We start from the raw sequence: 23,140 nt of genomic DNA, 5'->3' as shown, positions 1-23,140 counted from the left end.
AACGATAGGGAGAGTGTGAGGTCACAGAGAACAAGGATTTCTGCAGCAAGCAGGCAGAGGTTGTCAGGGGTAATGGGGAGATCAAACTGGGTGCCACCCTCCATACAGTAATGGACCATGCATTCTCTCCTGGAATGTACAGATATGAACTGATGCCAAATAATAATATTGGGTCCTGTTATGGCAAACAAGGTCATGAAGGTGGAGACAAAAATCAAAGCCTTCTTAACTGGGAGCCAATACAGGTCAGCAGAATACATTATGGGTAAGTGGGACTGGAGATGGTGTTGGGATACCAGCAAAGGTCTGGATGACCCTCTAGTTTGTGGTGAATGGAGGAAGGGGTGAGCAGGAGCTGACAGCATCAGTGTGGACTCGTCCTTCAATAGGGCTTGATCAGCAGATGAGAGGGGGACAGGAGCAGAGTACCGATGAAGGGTCTACACCTGAAACGTATACTCTATTCCTTTCCATAGCTGCTACCCATCTTGAGTTCCTCCAGCATTTTGTTTGAATTACTCTGGACTTCTAGCATCTGCAGAATCTCTTGTGTTTAGGAGCAGTCTTGCTGGGGTGTGCAGGTGTCATTTGGTGATGTCCAAAGCTCAGCTTGCAATCAAACAGTTCTCACAGCTAAAAGCACCATTTTTCCTATTTCTTTTGCCTTTCATTTTCAACATTTGCAGACCCTCCCTGCTATAAAGCCTCAGTTTCAAAATCTAAGGTTCCTAAGTATTCCCTTCCTATTCACAGCCTTTCCTGCAAGTCCTTCCTCTCACCTTTGCCGAGTCCTTCCTGAAGAGTGGTGCCCAGATGTGGAGTGGATACTCTTTCAGATGCCCTCCCAATGATTTATACACGCCCCCTGTTGGAGTAGCTATCAAGAGAAGTGTCAGGAATGAGAGTTGAAATCATCCAGACTAGAGTAATTTGATGGATACCCTGCAAAGGAAATGGAATAAGTGAGTCTGTTTTTAGCTTTAGGAATACAAGGTTGGAGGCAACAATTACACAGCAAGAGTTAGATTACACCATGGAGTTTGTGAGACTGATGGAAATTAGCCCTGTCTGGCTAATATCAGATAATTGGACCAGCTAGTCCCCATCTCCCCCGATTCCCTGGCACTGTAATTGTAGCTCTGTCTTAAATAATCCCTTAGTTTTGTCAGAACTAAAGCAGCTTTTAGCTGATCTGTCTAACTCCGCTCCAGCCTGTTTAATTATACACCCACAGAAATAGGCTCAAAGCAGCCATCGTTACCAGTGATAGTCTGCACCAGAGAGCAGAATAAAGATAAACAAGTCATGGCCAGTCCCAATGCCACAGGTCACGTTCATTTCAGCCATAAAGTTGTTACCGTCAAGTGTTAAAGACATACTCAGAAGCCGGTACTTTGGCCCAACCCATCCACGCCGACCCCTTTGCCTATTTTTCTGTACTAGGGCAGTGACTTCCTATGCTTCACCTACTAAAGAAGAATCCTATAAAAAGTTGTGGATATGGCCCTGTCCATCGGGGTAAAACCCTCCCCACCACTGAGCACATTTACACAGAGTGTCAGAGCAGGAAAGCAGCATCCACCATCAGGGACCCCACCACCCAGTTCATGCTCTCTTCCTGCTGCTGCCATCAGGGAGGTGGTACAGGAACCTCATGACTCATAGCACCAGGATCAGGAATAGATATCATCCCCGGACCATCAGGCTCTTGAACCAGAGGAGAAACTTCACTCAAAATCACTTGCCCCATCATTGAATTGTTTCCACAATCCATGGCCTCACTTCCAAAGACTCTTCATCTCTTGTTCTCGATAATTATTGCTTATTTATTATTATTTTTCTCTTTCCTTTTGTATTTGCACAGTTTGTTATCTTTTGCACACTGGTTGTCCACCCTATTGGGTGAAGTCTTTCACTGATTATATTATAGCTATTGGATTTGAGTATGCCCACTACAGGGTTGTATATAGTGACATGTACATACACATTGATAATAAATTTGCTTTTAAGCTTTGAACTAGTGTCTGCGTCAATGCAGATGCTGGAAATCCAGAGCAAAGCAGGCAAAATGCTGGAGGAGCTCAGCAGATCAGGCAACCTCTCTGGAGAGGAACGAAGTGTTGATGTTTTGGGCCAACACCTTTCACCAGGACCCTGCTCAGTTTCTCCAGCATTTTTGCACATGTTACTCTTAGAAAAAGTACTTGTATAGGATTCCACCTCCTCCTCCAGATATCAGCTAGTGGACCTTGGCACTCTTTCAATGCACACACTCTTATCGAAGGCAAAAGAGATTCTGACTGTAGCAACAGCTGCCTTTGCTATGAAGAAAATACAATATTCTTTCCTCAATCCACAGCAAAACAGATTGCCACCAGATCAAATCAGAGTTCAGATTAAACAGAGTGCAGACAGCTCAGACTAACATTGTAAATGGTTAAGACTAACTTGCATTTCTAAAGCAATTTTCACAACTCCAGCCTCTGCCAAGTGCTTTCAGTATTATTGAAGTAAGCCAATTTGCAGAGAACAAGCTCCACAATGATTTTGCCCTCTTCCACAAATATTAGTTGAGAGATGAACATTAGCCAGGACATTACAAGGACTCCGTTGCTCTTCTCCGCAGTGCCACGAGCAGACGGCGGCACAGCTAGTAGAACTGCTGCTGCCTCACAGCTCTACTGTGTTTGATGCCGGTCTTCGAGCTGTGGAGTCTGCCCGCTCTCCCTGTGACGCAGGTCATTCAAAATGTGCTTTGGTCTCATCTTAAAGGCATCTGGGCCGGCAGACTAATTGGCTACCATACATTCCCGCTGCTGTAGGCACCGGAGAAGGTTTTTTGGGAGTAGGTTACAGGGAAAGTTATTGACTGAATGGGACTGTTCTGAGCTGGGAGAGAGCAGCGAATTCAGCCCGTGTTGCACTTTCAGAGTACATTGGAGAGGACACTGCCAGTTCCATCACAGATATAGCTCTCCCCACCACTGAGGACATCTACAAAAGGTAATGTGTCAGAAAGGCTACATCTGTCATTAGGGCCCCTGACCATCTGGGCCATGCCCTTTTCCTGATGCCTCCACTAGGCAGAAGGAACAGAAGCCTGAAGACCCACACCCCAGTGTTCAACAACATCCTCATCCCCACTGGTATCAAGTCCTTAAAATATGAAAAGCCCTAACATTGCCTCAGACCCTCTCTCTACATCCCCCTCCCTGCACTGGTGTGATGGTGTTTATCTTGTTGTGCACATTACGTACACTTACGTTAATTTATTGTGTTAACTTGAGTTTATAATCTACTGCAGAGCTGCTACAAAGAGCCGTTTTTCATGGTGTTTATACTCTGAGCCTGCTCGTCTATGACAATATACCCGAACTTCAGAATATGGGATTGTTTACACTCAGGGAGGAGGAAACGAGGTTGCCGTTTAACCAGGCAGCGGAAAGCTGACACAACCAGTAAGTCTTCAGTCATGGTGCCATACTGCACAGAAGGAGGCCTTTTGGCCCATCATCTCCAAGTTGACCATCAAGTACCCATCAATATTACCCATTTTGGCACTGGAATACCAGGGTGGGTTGCTATCATGCAACGAAGACTGACACGGTGACTTCATAAGACATAGGAGCAGAATTAAATCATTCACATCTGCTCCACCATTCCATCATGGCTGATTTATTATCACTCTTAAACCTCATTCTCCTGCTTTCTCCCCGTAACTTTTGACTCCCCTATTAATCAAGAACCCATCAACCTCCACTTTAAAATACACCCAATGACTTGGTCTCCATAGCCATTTGTGACAATTAATTCACCACCTTCTGACAAAAGAAATTCCTCCTTATCCCTGTTCTAAAGGGTTGTCCTTATATTCTGAGGCTGTGCCCCCTGGTCCTCAGCTCCCCCACTATCCTCTCCATGTCCACTCTATCAAGGCCTTTCAATATTCAATCTGCTTCAATGAGATCTCCCCTTACTCCAGCGAGTACAGGCCTAGAGCCATCGAACACTCCTCATACTGAGCTTCAGAGGCTGGGTAAAGAAAAGGCCCTCTGGAACTTGTGTGAACACCCAGCTAATAAAAGGCTCCTTCTGTTGAAGCCGTTCTTCAGAGACTGAGATGGGATGGGATGGGAAGGGAAAAGGGTGGGGAGATGGTGTCCAGGCGACACTGGGGGGAGAGCAGTGACCATTTTCCTCTCTCTTGTCCCCTCTTGAATGAGTTACTGGCTGATTGTGCCGTCTTTGAAAGTGACCCCAGTAATGGTTAATCATCGGAATCCAGGGGAAAAGGCGGATAAACAGATAAAGCAGGAGCAGGTGGAGGCTGGAAGATGACCGTAGTAACCTTTGGGCTTATCCTTCAATCGGATGGCTTATCCACATTCTGACACTACAGCTGTCACTCGGATTCACTGTTGCATGAGGGGCCTCTCTGTCGAACTCACAGGTTTAAAGTGCCGGTCACATTTCTCCCAATCTAAACCTGGGGACTGAAAGTTTCACATTACTTTTGGAGCAGAAACCCCACTCTCTCAGCCCCACACCTCCTCCTCCTCCCCCCATCCCCCATACACACAAGAATGTCTCTCCCTGGGATATAACATCTATAATCTACAGATCCCTGCAATCACACAACACACACACTCCATTATATAACCCTGTAATGCAGCTAAAGCATCCTCCGGCAGAATTAGACAGATCTACACGATATTGGGACCGGGTGTTCAGAAGGGAGGGAGGGGGCAGAGTTTCAGGGCTGAGATTGGAACCCAAACCCTATTGCCCCAGCTCGAAGGCTGCCCTACCTTTATCCTTTGATCTGGAAGCAGCTGCTAACGTAGTGGATGCCCAGGGCTCGATTCACTCCCTGGGAGGTGGGAGGTGGGAGGTGTTTTTTTTTAAATATAAAAAAGACTAGTAGCTCGGTACACACAGATTCTCCGCTACACCGTCCCCCGACATTACAATCACGCCTTTCTCACAGCCACAGTTCCACTAAAATTAACAAAGAGAACAAAGCTCCGCCCTTCCAACTCAAAAAAAAAAGTGGGCGGTCACAAAAGTTCTTGCTTTTCACCCCCTTAACCCTTCAGTAGTCAGAACAAAGGCTGTTCAAAGATCACTCATAGATCAATGGATTAGTGCACAAGTCTTACTAACATCCACCCACACGGCAATTAAACATGAGATCAAGTGCGGAGATGGCGATGACAACTAGTTTCACAAATGAACAAAAATAATTTCAGCATTAAAAATAACTGCCGATAAATTAACAATTAAAGGCATTTGTGAGATTGTTACTAAGGCCCTTTCCACTCTATCTAAATTCCCCAACCCTCAAACAACACCAGTATTTATCCCTCAGGTCAGGTAGCATCTGTGGAGAGAGGCATGGAGTTGAGATTTCAGGTTGAGGACCCGAGAACTCTGGCACTTTCTAGTTTTGTTTCAGATCTCCAGCATCTGCAGTCTTTTGCAAAGCAAACTGATGGTGGAACTCAAGTCAGGTAGCATCCATGGAGGGAAATGGACAGTTGACATTTTGGGTCAAGATCCTTCATTTGGATTTGTCCATTTCCTTCCACAAAATGTTGTCTGATTCTCAGAATACCTCCATCACTTCAGTTTTGCTCCAGGTTCCAGCACTTTCAGTCTTATGTCTCTACAGCCTTTTGTTTAGATCACCCTTTCCTATTCCTCATTCACAACTTCTCTGCTCTTCATCCACTAGAAATTCCATTCCTCTGCTGTCTATCCTGCTCTGAGTGGGCCCCTTGGCCTCGTCTACTTTGCAGGACGTCCTGAAAAGTGAACAAACTTCCTTCAGGTCTCGATTGAGTCTTGCATTGTCAGTCCCATCACTAGGCAGGCTCACAGTATGAAACAGATGTATCTGGTAAACTTTGAAGGCAAGAGTTCCAGGTTAATGGCAGGATCCTTGGTGCAGAGGAACAGCAGGATTTTGGTGCCTACGTCCATAGATCCCTCACAGGTGCTGTGGAAGTTGATAGTAAGACAAAAGGTGTGGTGGCCTCCATTAGTTGGGGGAAAGCTGTGTGGTAATGTTTCAATTCTATAAAACCATGGTTAGACTACACTTGGAATATTGGGTTCAGTTCTGATCACCTCATTATTGGAAGGATGTGGAAGTTTTAGACCAGATTTACCAGGATGCCTCCTTCACTAGAATGAGCATCATACGAGGACAGGTTGAGTGAGCTTGGGCTTCTCTCTCTGGAGCCAAGGATAAGAGGCGACTTGATAGAGATGTAAAAGAGGATAAGAAGCATAGATCCATTGGATATACAAAGACTTTTTCCCAGGGCAGAACTGGACTAAGACAAGGGAGCATAATTTTAAGTATGTGGGAGTGGGTGGTGTCAGAGGCAGATACATTTGGGGCATTTTTAAAAACTCTTAAATAGGTACATGGATGATAGGAAAGTAGAGGGCTATGTAGGAGGGAAGGGCAGATTGATCTTAGTGGATTAAAGGTTGGCTCAACATTGTGGGCCGAAGGGCCTGTACTGTGCTGTAACATTCTATATCATAGGACTATCTGTCACCCAGGTGGGTTTCACCAAGCTTGGTAAAGACTGAAAAGTTGCTGGTCAACCTCCACAAAATTCTCACAAAGCTTGACAAAGTAGCTACTTAACTTCTTTGACTGTTGTGTACACCAGGGTGCAATGAAATTCCATGCTCACAGAGTAAACAGTATACACAGTAATAATAAATACAACAACTAATGCAAAACAACAATGGTGCAAAGATCATTGTGTGAACAGAAATGTTAAAGTCCCAATAACAGATGAGCAGTTGCACTGGGAAGGGGATGTGAAAGAGGTGACTGGTTCAGAAGTCTAAAAGCAGTAGCAGAGAGCCTTGTCCTCTGGGCTATCAAGCTCCTATTTCTTCTCCTAGGAGAGAAAAGTAGATGTTTAAGACATGATTCCCCTGGGGGGGGGGGGGGGGGTGCCTGGAATCAGAGATGATAGTTTTTAAGATAAGCTGGCAGGGTGGACCAAGGGAATTTCTTCACCTAAAGGGTTTGAATATTTAGAGTTATCCTGCTGAAAAGACTGTGGGGATTCATTGGATTTAAACTCAAGATTGATCAATTGAAGCATGGGATGTGAAGATATTGTAGGAAAGGGGCGAGGTAAAAGATCCTTTGTGATTTGATTGGATAGGATAGTGAAGTAGATATGAAGAGCCAATGGCCTACTGCTTCTGGTTCTTACTTTGGGGGGAAAACCTTGTACAGAATTGCACTTTGAGCTCAGTGGGTCCAGTTAGTGTGAAACCAAACTCCAGCTGAGATTTGCCTGGCCTGTGTTCATGTGAGCAGTGACATAGACCCGCACCTAATGAAAACCAGATGAACTGCAGATGCTGGAAATCTGAAGTAAAAACAGCAAAAAAAAGCCAGTCAAGAGTTAGCATTTCAGGTCCAAGACCCACACATAATTTGGCTACTTGGTGGATAGCTACAAGCTATAGGCTGTACTTGATATACTGCAATCTTCAGGAAACTAATTTTTTTTTAAAAAATCTGGGGAGAAACAAATTTTGTCAATAATTCAATAAACTTCAACTGTTCCAAACTTTTTGGTCAATCTTACATCTTAAACTCCTCCACTATAAACAACCACCCAGTGCTGAACTTGGGACCTTGGTCTCCTAGTGCCCACAGTCTCTTCCCATTTCAACAGGCGAGTTAGTTAATTCACTGGCCCAGTCTTAAAGCCTTATTTCTGCAATTCCTTCATCCATTGCCTATGACATACCCTGTGCTTGAGCAGCTCCCTCAGCCTTCTCTCTACCCCAAGCCAAAATAACATTTCTTGCTTCCCAGCTCCCTCTTCTGGGTGAGTTAACAGATTTTAACACTAATCAGAGGATCAGAGGTGGAGAGGGTCAGTATTTTAAATTTCTGTATGTCACCATCTCACAGGTCCTGTCCTGGACCCATCATACAAATATTATTGCAAAGAAAGCACAACAGTGCCTCTACTTCTTCAGGAGTCTGTGGAGGTTCAGCATGTCATCAAAAACCTTGGCAAACCTCTATAGGTGTGTGATGGAAAATGTGCTAACTGGCTGCATTATGGCCTGGTATGGGAACACCAATGCCTTTGAGCAGAAAACTTCTACAAAAGGTAGTGGGGTCAGCCCAGGACATCACAGGTAAAACCCTCCCGACCATTGAACACATCCACATGAAACATTGCTGTAGAAAAGCTGCATCCATCATCAAAGATCCTCACCACCCTGGCCTTGCTCTTTTCTCACTGCTGCCATCAGGTAGAAGATACAGGTGCCTCAGGACTCACACCTCCAGGTTCAAGAATGGTTACTACCCCTCAACCATCAGTCCCTTGATTCATTTAAGGACTGTTATATTGTTATTTCTTGCTATTTATTTGTTATTCACATTTGCAGTTTGTTTACAGCTTATAGTTCCTGTTACATAGATTTGCTAGTGCCTTCAGAAAAAGAATCTCAGGGTCGTATGGTGACATGCATGTACTCTGATAAGTTTTATTTTGAACTTTGATCTTCCCTCTTAGACTGGGTCATCTGAAGCTATCCCTTCCACAACTTCCTCCAATTCTTGAATGGTTCCAGCCTCCAAAGTTTGTGCCCAGAACTGAACCATTTTTCAGAACTTTGCCATTTTTTAAAACTTTGTTGAAAGGTTGCATGCCCTCACACAACTGAAATAGCTCCCATTAAAGCTGCATTGTCAAATAGCATCTGTTCCTTCTCAATCTATTGCTCTTGGCATTGTCTACCACTTTGTTCTCCATCGTTTCCCCACACCCACTTTGGAGCAAGCACATTCGCCTCCTTTCCTGTCCATCGACTGGTTGCTGAGATGTCATCCATAACACCTTCCACCTAGATTCTTCCAAGAACAAATCTTTGGATCATTCTATTAACACACTTGGCCCTCCACAAATATTATTCAGCAACACTTTTCCCCAATGTACCCTGGCATCCAGTTTCACCAGACCACTATCCATCCCTTCACAATTCCCATGCCTGATGTCTGACAAACACTGCTAAATGAGAAGAACTTTGGGAAAGTTGGAGTAATAGTCTTGGGTTCCTGCCACAAGTGCCATTCCCGGCATCAACTCCATCCCTCTGAGGTCGAAGGAGCACATTTACAATCGGGGTGTCCCTACTGCCTACTGACCCAAATCACTCTCTCTCTCTTCCCCTTTCCCATTGGGTAGGGAATACAAAAGACTGACAGCCCATATCCATTGATTCAGGCCAGCTTCTATCCTGACATAATGACTATTGAATGGCCCCTTTATACAATAAGGTGGATTCTTGACCTCGTCATAGCCTTGCACCTTACACTCTGCCTGCACTGAACTTCTGTAACTGTATCATTTTATTCTGTGAATAGTTTTTCTTTGCATCACCTCACTGGACTGATTGATGGGATGATCCATATGGTAAGGATGCAGATCCATATTATCTATGGATCAGCATTTCAGTTTTTCCACTGTATATCATTACAACTCATTACAAACCAATTTACCCATTGAGGTATAAACTGAGTTTTGGATGACATAATATCATCACTAAGAATGTCCATTTGAAATTTGTCTGTTCATCTGCTACTGAAATCATTGCGATGCTTTTGTTACTTCCTACCGGTAACTATTCCAACACACAAGCGATGCCTCAGTCTTCTGGAGTCTGCTCTTCCAGTTCTGCTCTCTTGCTCATCCCTGAGTGAACTGCTCCGCTGTTACTGATTTGTGCCTTCATCTACCAAGGTCTCAACGCCTCCCTTTCACTCTCTCAATTCCACTTTTCCCCCTACATTCTCCTGATATTTTAAAACACTTTGTAAAACCTCCTTTGTGTAAATCTTGCTGCTACTGTGGTTCCTGTGTGTGCCGCTGCTTCCTGTAGGAGGGTGATCTCCACCTTCACAAACAGGCCTTGCTCTTGTTTGCAGCAAGCTGCCTAATGCCCAACAGAAGGGCAAATTAATGGAAAAGTGCGTAAAGAGCTGGTTAGGGGAGGAGAAGGGTTTCTGTACACAGAGTTACTACAATTAAGGATTTTCCTAGTAGTTCCTTTGAATGACCTTCAGTGTTCATACCCAGTCTGATAAATACACCCTCCCCCCACCTCTCGCCGTCTTCATCAGTTTTTATAACTACTAAATTAAATGCCTTTTTTAAAAAAAAAAGCAGGTAAAGAAACTGCAGGCAATCTTTTTAATGCACCAATTATTTTTCTCCTGGGCTGTTACACCAGTGTCGAGAGCATTAATCTTTAACTGGTGGAGAATCCTGAGTGCTCCTGGAGCAGTGCCAGCCCTTCACTGACTGGAAGATTGGGTTACACACAATTCACAAGCACAGAACTGATCTATTTACCTCACTCAATATTTGCAACTGCTTCTCTGCCATCAGAGCACTTTCCAATCTCATTTCCCTTCTGCCCCACCTATGATTCCTCCTTCGCTAGGTGCATCTGTCTCAAGATAGAATTGCGTTTTGGTAGTAACAGGAAACTGCACTGATCTGGAGGGTCAAGAGTTCCAGGTTAACAACTGTGGCTACTGCACATGACTCCATGGTTGGATCAGTATTGACACCAAAGCCTTGCCCCAAAATGATGATTTGCAATCAGAAGGAAGGATTTGCAATGAGAAATGGAATTATTCAATGTGAGTTGTGGCATTCTCTCCCCTAGCCACACATGGACATTGAGGGTGTCAGGTTAAAAATGTTGTTAGCCCTAAAGTTTGTATTAGATTGGGGAGATGGAGCAAATGTGGGTAAACAAATTGGGGCTGCATGTTGATTATGGTCAAATGTGTTGGCTCCCTTGATTCCACAGGTGACATGTTGGTGGTAGTTCAGAGATTTCTTTAAGCTGGCCTGGGTGAAATCCCCCCACAATGATAGGGAGGGCATCAGGGTGCATTGTTTCATGGCTGTTGATCACAGTGCTTAGCTCCTTCTGTCCCTGCCTGACATTGGCCTGAGGTACACTACTACCAGGATGATGGCAGAAAGCTCCCTCAACATTTGACCACTAGCTGTTCCAGGTCAGGTGAGCAGGACTGGAGACAGCACTGTTACATCTGTGCACCATGATGATTTAATCACAAAGCGTACTCCCCATTTCTTTACCTTTAAAAGACTCAGCTGACCTGTGTTTATGCTGAAGCAGCACTGTGTCCAAGATGGCAGAGGGGAGCCATGTTTTCATGCAGCAAAGTGCACAACAATCCTTGATGTCTCTCTCGTACTGAAATCTTGCTCTGAGGTCATCAATTTTATTTTCTAGAGAATGTACATTTGCCAGCAGGATAGTTGGGAGTGGGGGGTCCAAGGCTTCCGTGTAGCTCAGCATGCCTTCTTCACTTCTGTTTTCTTAAAGGGGATTGCACTCATGAACCAGAGTCTGCGGTTGGGGTCCGTCAATTTTGAGGGTCGTTTGATTTGATATTTACATTAATGAATGTTCATAGACCATTCAGAAATCTGATGGTGTTGAGGGAGAAGCTGTTCCTAAGTCATTGAATGTGCCTTCAGGCTCCTATACCTCCTCCCTGATGGTAGTAATGAGAAGAGGGTAAGCCCTGCGTGGTGGGGGTACCAAATGACGCATGCTGTATTATTCCATTTACACTAATCATACACTGATCCCAGCTCCTCCTGACTTTACCACTCCAATACACACCAGAAGCAATTTAATAGCCAATTGGCTTGATAACCTGCACTAATCTGGGATGAGGGAGGAAACAGTGACACCAGAGACCCACGAGGTCACAGTGAGAATGGAAAAACTTCATACCCGAGGTGTGAATTGAGCCCTGGTCAATGGCTCTACTAGCTGCCCTGTAGGTTAGAGATACAAATCTGGACCTGTGGTGCTGACATTTCTCCTCATCTCTGTCCTGAACAGCCAACCCTCTATTCTGAGACTACAACCCTAGCTTCTAGGCACCACAGATGCCTAGAATCTATTTCTACCCCTGTCAAGCCCCATTCAGAGCCCTGATACAATACCTGTTGTAGGACATCAAATTCAAGCTGACCGCACTCAGGGAAGGAGATCAGGCCAGGCCCAGCCACAGAACATAAAACTTCCACATCCTTCCTAGATTTAGGCAACCAGAACCAATCTGGAGCATCACTCCAAAGTGTAGCTATCCAGATGAGAGATTCCCTGGGGTGGAGGTGGAAGAACAGCCATATTAAGAGGATGTTTCATGGACAAAGTCTGGGTTTAATTAGGTAGGAATAAGGAGAAGCGAGTTAATAAGGTAGGGGGGAAAAGGGAAGGAATTTGTTTTGCTGGGAGCTCCAGCAGAGGTATCACAGTTAGCTCTGCCGTCTCACAGCTCCTGGCTCAAACTTGACCTCCTGTGTCATGTGCATGGAGTTTCCAAGTTCTTGTGATTGCTCAGACATTCTCCCACATCCGAGATGTGTAGGTTAATTGGCTACTGTCAATTGTTTTATAACACCTCAGACCCTTAGGGAGAAGTATCCCAGTCTATCCAGCAACTCCAAAACCCTCTAATCCCAGTAGTGATCTTGTCCTCTCCAGTTTAATGGCATCCTTCCTATAGCCTCGTGACCAGAGCTGTCAGTAGTACTCTAAGCGTAGCTTTATCAGAATTTTGTACAGCTGTTACATGACATTCCCAACTCCTGTACTCAATTTTCTGACCAATGAAGGCAAAGGTTTTTTCTTGAAGGCACAGGCATGAAAGGTCAATGAAATTAATTTCTGATGCATTGAATATTTCAGTCAAAGTGTCTGCCCTCAAATCATTCCTGAGCCACTTTCTAGAGCAGTGATGCCCTCCCCTTTTTATGCCATGGACTGCTACCATTAACCGGGGGTCCGGGACTCTGGTTGGGAACCCTTGCTCTAGTATTTTGGATGTGGGTGGCTGAGATTTGGTTAAGTGAAGGTGCCTCATACACAGTAAATCAGGGAGCTCTCTTTAGAGACACGAGCCCAGCTATTTTCCTTGTATGTTGTTGGAAGTTCCAGATTCTCAGTGGCTTTTCTGAAGAAATACTTCCTGATGCCCACATGACCTATTCTTTCAAAGTCTAACAGTACAGGGACAGGGCATTTTGGCCAACCAACTCCTGCATTAAGTGTGCAAGCAGATCAAATGTGTCCTGAGAAATTCCCACATACATTACACAACAAAACACCTTTTCAAGTGCCCACTTCAAAGGGCAATTCTGTAAATGCCCAGTGTACAGTGACAGCATGCACTGCCACCGATTCCTGGAGGGGAGTCACCTCACACCTCGAGAAATCTTCCCTTATTCTTAATATTTGCTGCTCTTAATTCACATCTTGCAGATGAGACCAAAATAGGCAGTAGAGAAGGCAGTGTAAACTTACAGGAGGTCTTGATCAGGAAGGTAGAGTGACAGGTGCTTCATTTTGAGAAGTCAAACCAGGGTAGGATTTAAACAGTGAACAGGTATTAGGGCATATTGTAGAACAGAAGGGCTGTGGAGTACAATAACAGTTTCCTAAAAACACTTGTCACCGATAAACTAGACTGAAAACTCACACTCGTTCCTCATTCACACTTTTACTTCTGCACAAAAGAACAATCCTGTCACCAAACTCTTCTGGTTTGAACACTAGTTGGACACAGATACTGATAAATTGGTATCCTTGTGCAGGTTCAAACTCCTTATTTGTATAATCAATCACACTACAATAATAGGGGTATTAGCCAATAGAATCTCCATGTTGAAGGCCAATAATACCTCAGAATTAAAGTAGCCAACCAATAGTAAGCATCACCTCAGAATCCTCCATCTGCATCCTCATCTTGCCTCGGTATGGCAAATGGCTCTAGCCCCATGCTGTACAAAGGGTAGCTATGTTTTTCAAAGGTCTCATTTGCCTGGATTGTCTGCACACTACCTGTAAACTATCCTTGCCAGGACAATCTTAACCCTTACCTTGCTGCAACTTCCACAGTGCCATCACATGCAGATGGGGTGGTGAAGGTGGCCTCTGGCACGCAGGCTTTCATTGCTCAGGGGAACAGAGTATAGGAGATGGGAGAGAATGATGCAGTTGGACAAGACATTAGTAATACCACACTTGTAGCAAGGTAATCAATACTCCGAGAACTTTGCCAGAACTTTCTTAGCTTAGAATGTAGGGGAATGAGACAAAATCTTAGAGGTCTATAAAAATCAACCCTTCCCTCCCCTCCCCCAGGTCGGGGAATCAAAAGCTAGAGGTGATAGATTTAACGTGAGAGGAAAAGACTTCATAAGCACCTGAGAGGCAGTTTGTTTTCACCCAGAGGGTGCACTAAGCTTATAGAACAAGATGCCAGAAGTAGCCGAGGCAGGTACAACAATAACATTCAAAAGGTACTTGGACAGGTACATGGATGGGATCCACGTCGGATGCAAGCAGATGGAAGAGTTTAGCATAAATGTTGGGCCAGAGGCCTGTCTCCTTGCTCTACAACTCCAATACACCGCCAGTCCTGTGAGAATCAGTCCCAGCTTGTAATGAAGCTGCTCCTCTTGGCAGCTAATGGCCGGCATTTTGGAGAATGTTCCTCAGGTCACCTGGTAACTGCTAGAGTTTCCTGCTCTTCCTCGGGAATAATGCAGGACTTGAAATTGCATTGCCTGGGTCTGTGTACTTGCTATTTCTCTGCTCAGTCCCTGCCCCATGGTCACCTGGTGTTATTGCCTCAGCTGCCCCGGGATGGGCAGGTGGGGCCAGGTCCTCAGCAATATGTTGGGCTGGGGCCACAGGTTACTGCTGGGCTGGCCACGGTTCAGCAGACTCCTCCGTGTGACTGTGAACAACAGAGAGCCCTGCAATACACCACAGGCAAGGCCATCTGTCAGCCAGAGCCCAACAATAGCAGAGACATCTGTCCGCTGCCCCTCCGGGAACATGCTTCTCCAGGGGGAGAAAAGGTCACCGAGAGCGTGCAGGCAGAATAGGATTAGCAGCATCAGCCCATCCTGAAGCTGGCCCAGGGTCCAGAGCAAGAGCGCACGCACACCAGTGCTCACCAGTGTCCCAGGACAGATACTGTCTGTGGGGTCAGTGTGTTCAGATGTCCCCAGTTTGTCAGGGAGGTTGAGGGAGACAGTGTTCAGGCTCCAGCAGCTGGAAGCAGAGGCAATGGGGTAAATCAGTACAACAGCACCTGCCCACTCTCTACCCCTACCCAGAGATACCACTTAGCTGTCTTCTCCACTTCACGGACACTGCCAGACAATCAAGTTTTTAAAATCAGGCCAATAATGTGCCTGTTCTGGTAAAAGATCAAACCAAAGTGTTCACCACCTCTCTCTTCACAGATACTGCCCAACCTGCAGAGTATTACCAGGAGCTGATTTCACAATAGACACCTCATTGGTCAACTTCATGTTGATAGTGGAGGTGGGGGTTACACTGAACAGCAAGGGAAATGGGCACCTTGCCATAATCAGAGTCATAAACCACTATACCACAGAAACAGGCCCTTCAGCCCATCTAGTCCGTGCTCAACTATTATTCTGCCTAATCACATATACCTATATCCAGACCATAGCCCTTCATACCCCCCTTATCCATCTCCTTATACAAACTCCTCTTAAGTGTTGAAATCAAACCCACATCCACTGGTAACAAGTTCTCATCACTGAGTGGAGAACTTCCCCTTCGGATTTCCCGTAAATATTTTTACCTTTCATCCTTAATCCATGATGTCTAGCTGTAGTTGTAGTGGAAAAAGCCTGGTTGTATTTAATTTATCTATACCCCTCATAATTGTTGCATCCCTTATGAAATCTCCCCTCATTCTCCTACGGTCCAGGGTATAGAGTCGTAACCTATTCAACATTTCTCTACAACTCAGGTCCTCAAGTCCCTGGCAGCATCCTTGTAAATTTTCTGTGTAACAATCTTATTGACATCTTTCCTTTAGTGACCAGAACCACACACAATACTCCAATTTAGGCCTCACATTTATAGGTCAAATTAAGTCTTATAAAAAAATGGTCTTATACAACTTCAACATAACATCCCATCTCCTGTACTCGATACTTTGATTTATGAAGGTTAATGTGCTTAAAGCCCTTTATCTAGCTGCGACACCGCTTTCAATGAATTAAAAGAATCTAGGGGGTTCTTCTCGGTTGTAGGGAAGAACCGTAATGCTGAGGGGGGGGGGGGGGTTCTCCCTGGTCTTACTCAGCCACACTATCATGTTGTTAACCTCTACCCAATGGACAAGGCAGAGGCAAACACTCCTGGGGACTGCATCAGGTGGTTTGTCCCTTTAAACCTCAACCGTCCACAGGGCCTCAAAGCTCAGAGAAACTGAGGCAAGCCAGACAACTGGTAAAGATACCTGGCTGGCTGGCTGGATGTGGCAAGAGGAGGAAGGTGCTGCAGAGTGTTTGTGTACACAGACACGAGCAAGGGCCAAAAACAACTATGGCGCTTTACACAAACCATTCCAGGTTGTCAACAGGCCCCAAGCACAAAGGTCACCACCAAGCAGCACCCCCTCCCAGCTGGCAAGAGAATCAATGCTGCCTCAGCCACACAACAGAAACAAGGCAGTGTATCAATGCTTCACCCTTGCATACTTTTGCCTTAATGTGGAACGGCACAGCACAGAAACAGGTCCTTCTGCCCTTATTCCATTTCAATACTGGAGAGAAGCCTGGATAATTATATCAAAGGGAGGGGTATGGTCTGGATGTGGGTTGATGGGATTAGGTAGGGTAACAGGTTGGCACAGATTAGATCGGCCGAAGGGCCTATTCTGTGCTGTTGTGCTCTATGACTAACACATTGGAAACAGGGAAGTTCATATGCACATAGCAAGATGCCACAGAGTAAAAGACGACAATAAGCAGACAAATCTACGTTTTCCTTTAATGACATCAATCACAACACTGGTAAAATATACCCTGGCTACTCTTCAATACCTGCCTTGGATTCAGTTGCATCCACCTGATAGAGCAATTGGGGGGGGCTTTGTTCCCAGGGCCCATGCGGTGGCCCACAGACCTGCTGTGCTGGAGTGGCAGCATGTGTTACCACAACTATGTCCGCTCTGGGAACTGACCCTCTGACTCATTGTATTCACATGATTCAGCTGCAGCTGGACCAGAATGAAAGGGCAACAGGCAAGGACAGAGGGGCACAGGATGGTAAAACTCCAAGCTACATAAACACTTTTCATATAACTCCTTCAGAAATACAAGAGTAAAAAAGATTCTTCTGTTCAGAACTTCAAAGTCACTTCCGTTATAGGAAATAAACAGGGGAATTGAAACAAGAAACTGCCTTCCTCTTTGCTTTCCATCGCCTCCCCCCTCCTGATTCTCAGACGAGCCTCGGGAGAGAGGGAGAAGGAGAAAGAGAAGGCCCCTGACTGCAGTGCATTAGGTAATCGGCAAGGAGACTGCTCATCTCCACTCCATGCTCGTCTCCTGCATAATTGATGATTACATTTCCTGCCCCATATTCGGTTTCAGGTTCCCAATCAATCCTCTCATGAAACACTTTGGGAAATTAATCTCTCACCACGTTGACCCTTCCCCTCCAACCTCCATCATACATCTGTGCAGGAACTCTTAAGTACTCGATAAATAAAAATATTCTGATTCTTAATTATAGCCAACGACTTAAAGACCCAAGGCTTGTGCTCTGGATGGTGTACAATGTCTGTTGTTCAGAAACCATTTCAGTACCTCTACATTTTACTCTTAATAGGAGACAACTGATAACAGTTCAGTGTGGTCTAAACACTATTCGACAACAATTGTCAGGATGGCCAGCATTCTAAGGTGCTATGTTTAGGTTGCAGTCACGACTGAAGGCACGAGTTTGAAACCCTGGCAGTTGGGTGTTCTTCCCCTCTAGTTTCCCTGTTTGTGGGCAGCATTGTAGCGCTGCAAGAGCTCAACATCAAACAGTGCCGGCGACTCAGGTTCGATTCCCACTGCTGCCCGCAAGAGTTTGTACTTTCTCCCTGTGACCACGTGGGCTTCCCCTGGTGCTCCGGTTTCCTCCCACATTCCAAAGATGTATGGGTTAGCAGGTTAATCACCACGTGTATAATTGGACATTGAAGGCTCATTGGACCAGTAGGGCATATTGCTATGCTGCATCTCCAAATAAATAGGCTATTGAATTGGCAGCAGCAACAAAGAGGAAGGCACATTGTTCACCAGTCACTTCCTGAGCAGGTACAGCTAGAGCAAAGCTGCTGCCAAGCTCTTCCACGGTGGGCTACGGGGTTCTATAATAATGTAGGAATTATTAGACGGAGAACAAGCAAGGCCCATCGTGTTTACTCTGTACCATCCTGGCTGTGATGCAATAACAACTGGATTGATGATTTACTTTTTGCAGTCTACAACAGAGAATGAAGGATGGAGTGTAAAGGGTGGGTCCTGGGCCTGCCTCACTACCTCTTTCATCACCTCTGGGTGCAACTAAACCCTCACACTCTAACCACCCAGAGTTCTGGAATTCCATTCCTAGCCCCGTCAGCTTTCTTTTCAGACACCTCGTCCCCAAAACCCTCTTGCTGCCTAGTCGGATTTTGTTTGGTAACCCAGCTGCAAAACCCCACATTTTAGCTAAATTAAAGGAAGTACATTAGTAAAAGGTTGTTGTTACCCAAATACCAAGTAGGCTTTAATACAGTTCCCTTTTAAAAAAAAAAAAGGAATTTTAGCCACGTTTGCATTCTGGAGACCGACTCAGATCCCCACAATAGCAGCTGTGTCAACCAAATTCAACATCACCCTAGCTTCAAATACTAGTTTAGCACCAGCCCAGTTATTTGAGTCAGGCGTTTCCAGACACGCAGTCAATAACAATCAGACCATTCATCTCTGGAAAGAGAGTCAGATCATCTATCAGATCCATAGTGGAGACTTCAATGCCTTCATTTTGATTCCCAGCTCCCTGTACCTCTGACATTCATTAAGAGGGCTGTTTTAGAACCCTTACAGAACTTATCATCCACATCTCCTCAACTTTGCCAAGGCTCACTGGCAGACAGTCCCAACATCCCTCAGTTTTAAATCCTCCACGGCTTTGCCTCTTCCCATCTCCAACCCTCAAGTCCCTCAATCCTCCAACTGCACCCAGTCTCTATCCCTGATGCTCACCAATTCAGGCCACAAGCTTTTGGATTTCATCAATCTTCTCCAAGCAGCCCTTTAAAATTCCCCACTGATCAAACTTCCAATACCATCTCAAGTGTGCTCCTGTGAGGTTGAATTTATTGAATTAAAGTTGAATTTATTGTCAAGTGCACAAGTGCAGGCAGGTTTACTAGAGCTGTTGGGAGTAGCTTAAGCCAATATGGCAAGGGGATGGGAACCAGTTTAACAGGGTAAGGATGAGCCAGCAGGTTTACAGGTAGATAATGACTATAACATGCATGTAAGGAAGGACAAGCCAATGATTGGGTACAAATGCAGATAGAGCAATTGTATCACACAGGCAAAATTCAAACAGGCAAAAAATGCAAGACTTAAGATACTTTATTTAAATGTGTGTGACATTCGGAATAAGGTGGATAAACTCGTGGTGAAATTAGAGATTGGTCAGTATGACATCGTGGACATCACTGAGTCGTGGCTGAAAGAAGGCCATAGCTGGGAGCTTAACGCCAAAGGATATAGTTTGTATCGAAAGGACAGGCAGGAAGGCATAGGCAGTGATGTGGCTCTGTTGGTAAGAGGTGGAATTATATCTTTAGAAAGAGGTGACATTGGGTCAGAGAATGTTGAATCTTTGAGGGTGGAGTTAAGCAACTGCAAGAGTGAAAAGAACTATTATGGGTATCATATATATGCCTCCAAATAGTAGCCAAGATGTGGGGTTGAGATTGCAAATGGAGCTGGAAGAGGCATGTAATAAAGGCAATAACACAATTGTAATGGGGGACTTCAACATGCAAGGGGATTGGGAAAATCAGGTTAATGTCAGATCACAAGAGAGGGAAGTTGTTGAATGCCTACAAGATGGCTTTTTAGAGCAGCTTAGGCTCAAGCACTTGGGGAATGGCCATCCTAGATAGGGTGTGGTGTAATAGGGAGCTTAATGTAAAAGAACCCTTAGGAGACATGATCATAATATGATTCAATTCATCCTGCGATTTGAGAGGGAGATGTACAAGTCACATGTATCAGAATTGCAATGGAATAAAAGGAAATTACGGAGGCATGAGAGAGGAGCTTGCCCAGGTAGTTTGGAGGAGGATACTGGCAGGGATGATGGTCGAAGAGAGGTGGCTGAAGTTTCTGGAAATAGTTCACAAGGTGGATAGAGATGTCCCACATGAGTATTAGTTCTCAGGAGTAGGTAACCATGGCTGATAAGGGAAGTTAAGGACTACATAAAAGCCAAGGAAAGGGCATATAAGGTAGGAAAAATGAGTGGGAAGTTGGATGATTGGAAAGCTTTTAAAATGCAATAAAAGGCAACTAAAATGCTACAAGAGGGAAGAGATGAAATACGACGGCAAACTAGCCAATAATATAAAGCAGGATACCAAAAGTTTTTTCAGTTATATAAAGAATAAAAGGGAGGTGAGAGTTGGAAAATTATGCTGGTGAGGTAGTAATGGGGACAAACAAATGGCAGATGAACTTAATGGCTACTTTCTATCAGTCTTCACTCTGGAAGACACGAGCCGCAAGTCAGAGGTCCATGAGTCTCAAGAGCGAGTCCCATTGCTATTTCAAAAGAAAAAGTGCTGGAAAAACTCAAAGGTGGACAAGTCAGCTGGACTACATCCCCAGAGTCCTAAGAGAGGTTGCTGAAGAGAATGCATGCATTGGTCATGATCTTTCAAGAATCAATGTCATTCCACTCTAAGAACGGAAGAAGGCAAAAGAAAGGAAACTATAGGCTAGTTAGCCCAACCTCAGTGGTTGGGAAAGTGTTGGAATCTATTATTAAGGATGAGGTTTCAGGGTACTTGGAGACTAATGATAAAATAAGTCAAAGTTAGCATGGTTTCTGTAAAGGGAAATCTTGCCTGACAAATCTGTTAGAGTTCTTCAAGGAAGTAACAAGCAGGTGGACAAAGGAGAGGCAGTGGATGTCACTTACTTGGATTTTCAGAAGGCATTTGTTAAGGTGCCACACACGAGGCTGTTTAACAAGATAAAATCCCATGGTTTTACAGGAAAGATACTGGCATGGATAGAGGAATGGCTGACAGGCAGGAGGCAGTGAGTGGGAATAAAAGGGGCCTTTTCTGGTTGGCTGCCAGTGACTAATGGTGTTCCTCAGGAGTCAGTATTGGGACTGCGACTTTTCATATTGTTCGTCAATTATTTGGATAATGGAATTGATGGCTTTGTGGCAGAGTTTGCAGATGATATGAAGATAGGTGGAGGGGTAGGTATTGCTGAGGAAGCAATGCGATTGCAACAGGACTTGTTGGCAATGGGCAAAAAAATGTTAGACAGATATAGTGTTGGGAAATATATGATAATGCATTTTGGTAAAAGGAAAATAGTGCGGTCTATTATCAAAGTGGGGAGAAGGTTCAAATGTCAGAGGTGCAGAGGGACTTAGGAGTCCTCATGCAAGACTCCCAGAAGGTTAATTTACAGGTTGAGTCTATGCAATGTTGGCGTGTATTTCAAGGGGCATTTAATTACAAAAGCAAGGAGATAATGCTGAGCCTTTATAAGACTACTCAGGCCACACTTGGAGAATTGTCAACAGTTTTGGGCCCCATATCTCAGAAAGGATGTATTGTCATTGGAGAGAGTCCAGAGGAGGTTCACAAGGATGATTCTGGGAATGAAAGGGTTAACATATGAGGAACATTTGGCAACTTTAGGCCTATAGTCACTGGAATTTAGAAGAATGCATGGGGATCTCATTGAAACCTACTGAATGTTGAAAGGACTAGATAGGGTGGACGTGGAGAGGATGTTTCCTACGGTGGGGGCATCCAGAACTAGAGGGCACAGTTTCAAAATTGAGGGGCAACCTTTTAGAACAGAGCCAAGGAGGAATTTCTTTTTTTTTTTTTTTTTTTTTTTTTTTTTTAAGCCAGAGAGTTGTAAATCTGTGGAATACTCAGCCACAGACTGCGGTGGAGGCCAATTCCGTGGGTGTGCTCAAGGCGGAAGTTGATTGTTTCCTGATCAGTTAGGGCATCAAAGGATATGGTGAGAAGGCAGATGTATGGGGTTGAGTGGATTCCAGGATCAGAAATGATGGAATGGCAGAGCAGACTCGATGGGCTGAATGGCCTAATTCTGCTCCCATGTCTTATTGTGCACCAGTACACAGAGTTGCAATGAAAAACATAACAGGCATAAAGCATCAAATATACAGCTTTCACAAGAAAAACAATTCCTACTAGAAAGAACACAATTATTTAAGAATTATCCATTGTAGTATACAGTGGTCAAATTGCTGTACTGAGAATTGAATTTTGAAAGTATTTGAGATGGAGACCATTTGACTGACTACTGCCGTATTGGATATTGTCAATAAAATTTGTTTAAATCCACCAGCAAGAGGAGCTGAGTTTATGATATAGATCTGGATTGTGACCAAGCAGACAAGGTTCTGGAAGTTTCATCAGAGCCCCCTGCTCTATAACTGACTCACCACTCTCACGCCACTGACTCTCCGACTTTAAGAGTGTGCAGTTCAATGTCTAACAAAGACAAAATTTAGTGCTCATCCCTAATTGGCTTCAGAAGGATACTGGGGAGCTGCCCACTTGAACCACCGTGATCTTTCTGAAAGTGCTGTTATTGCACTGTTAAAGGGGGAGTTCCATGGGGATAGAAAGCTTAGTGGCATAATTGCAAGACAATGACATTCCCCTCTGTCAGCAGCACAAAAGAACTGGTCATTGACTTCAGAAAGCTGGGTCCTTGTATGTATCAATGGTGCAGAGGTGGAGATAGTTGACAGTATCAAGGTCCTTGGTACAAGTATCAACAATAGCTTGTCCTAGTCCAACCAAATAGAAGCCACAGCCAAGAAAACATCAGCACCTTACTACCTCAGAAGGTTAAGGGAATTCTACATATCCCTGTTGACCCACATTATTTTTAAAAACAGATGCACC

General features: G+C 44.7%; 1 protein-coding gene across 7 annotated transcripts in view; it reads right to left on the bottom strand.

Annotated features, from left to right (window-relative positions):
* The window catches only part of pcbp4 (poly(rC) binding protein 4), a 91,009-nt gene that overhangs the window by 41,603 nt on the left and 26,266 nt on the right, over nucleotides 1-23,140 (bottom strand). Inside the window, exon 1 of one of the 7 annotated variants that reach the window (XM_073072540.1) lies at nucleotides 4,809-4,828. The exons of the other annotated variants lie outside the window; for them this stretch is intronic. The gene's annotated coding sequence lies outside the window, so the exon portion shown is untranslated. Of the gene's footprint in view, nucleotides 1-4,808; nucleotides 4,829-23,140 lie in introns of those variants that run through there. 7 annotated transcript variants of the gene reach the window in all.

This window comes from Hemitrygon akajei, chromosome 19 (genome assembly GCF_048418815.1).
Source record: "Hemitrygon akajei chromosome 19, sHemAka1.3, whole genome shotgun sequence".
Lineage (NCBI taxonomy): Eukaryota > Metazoa > Chordata > Chondrichthyes > Myliobatiformes > Dasyatidae > Hemitrygon > Hemitrygon akajei.
Note: the sequence above shows the minus strand (reverse complement) of the source record. Positions and strands in the feature narration are given on the sequence as shown.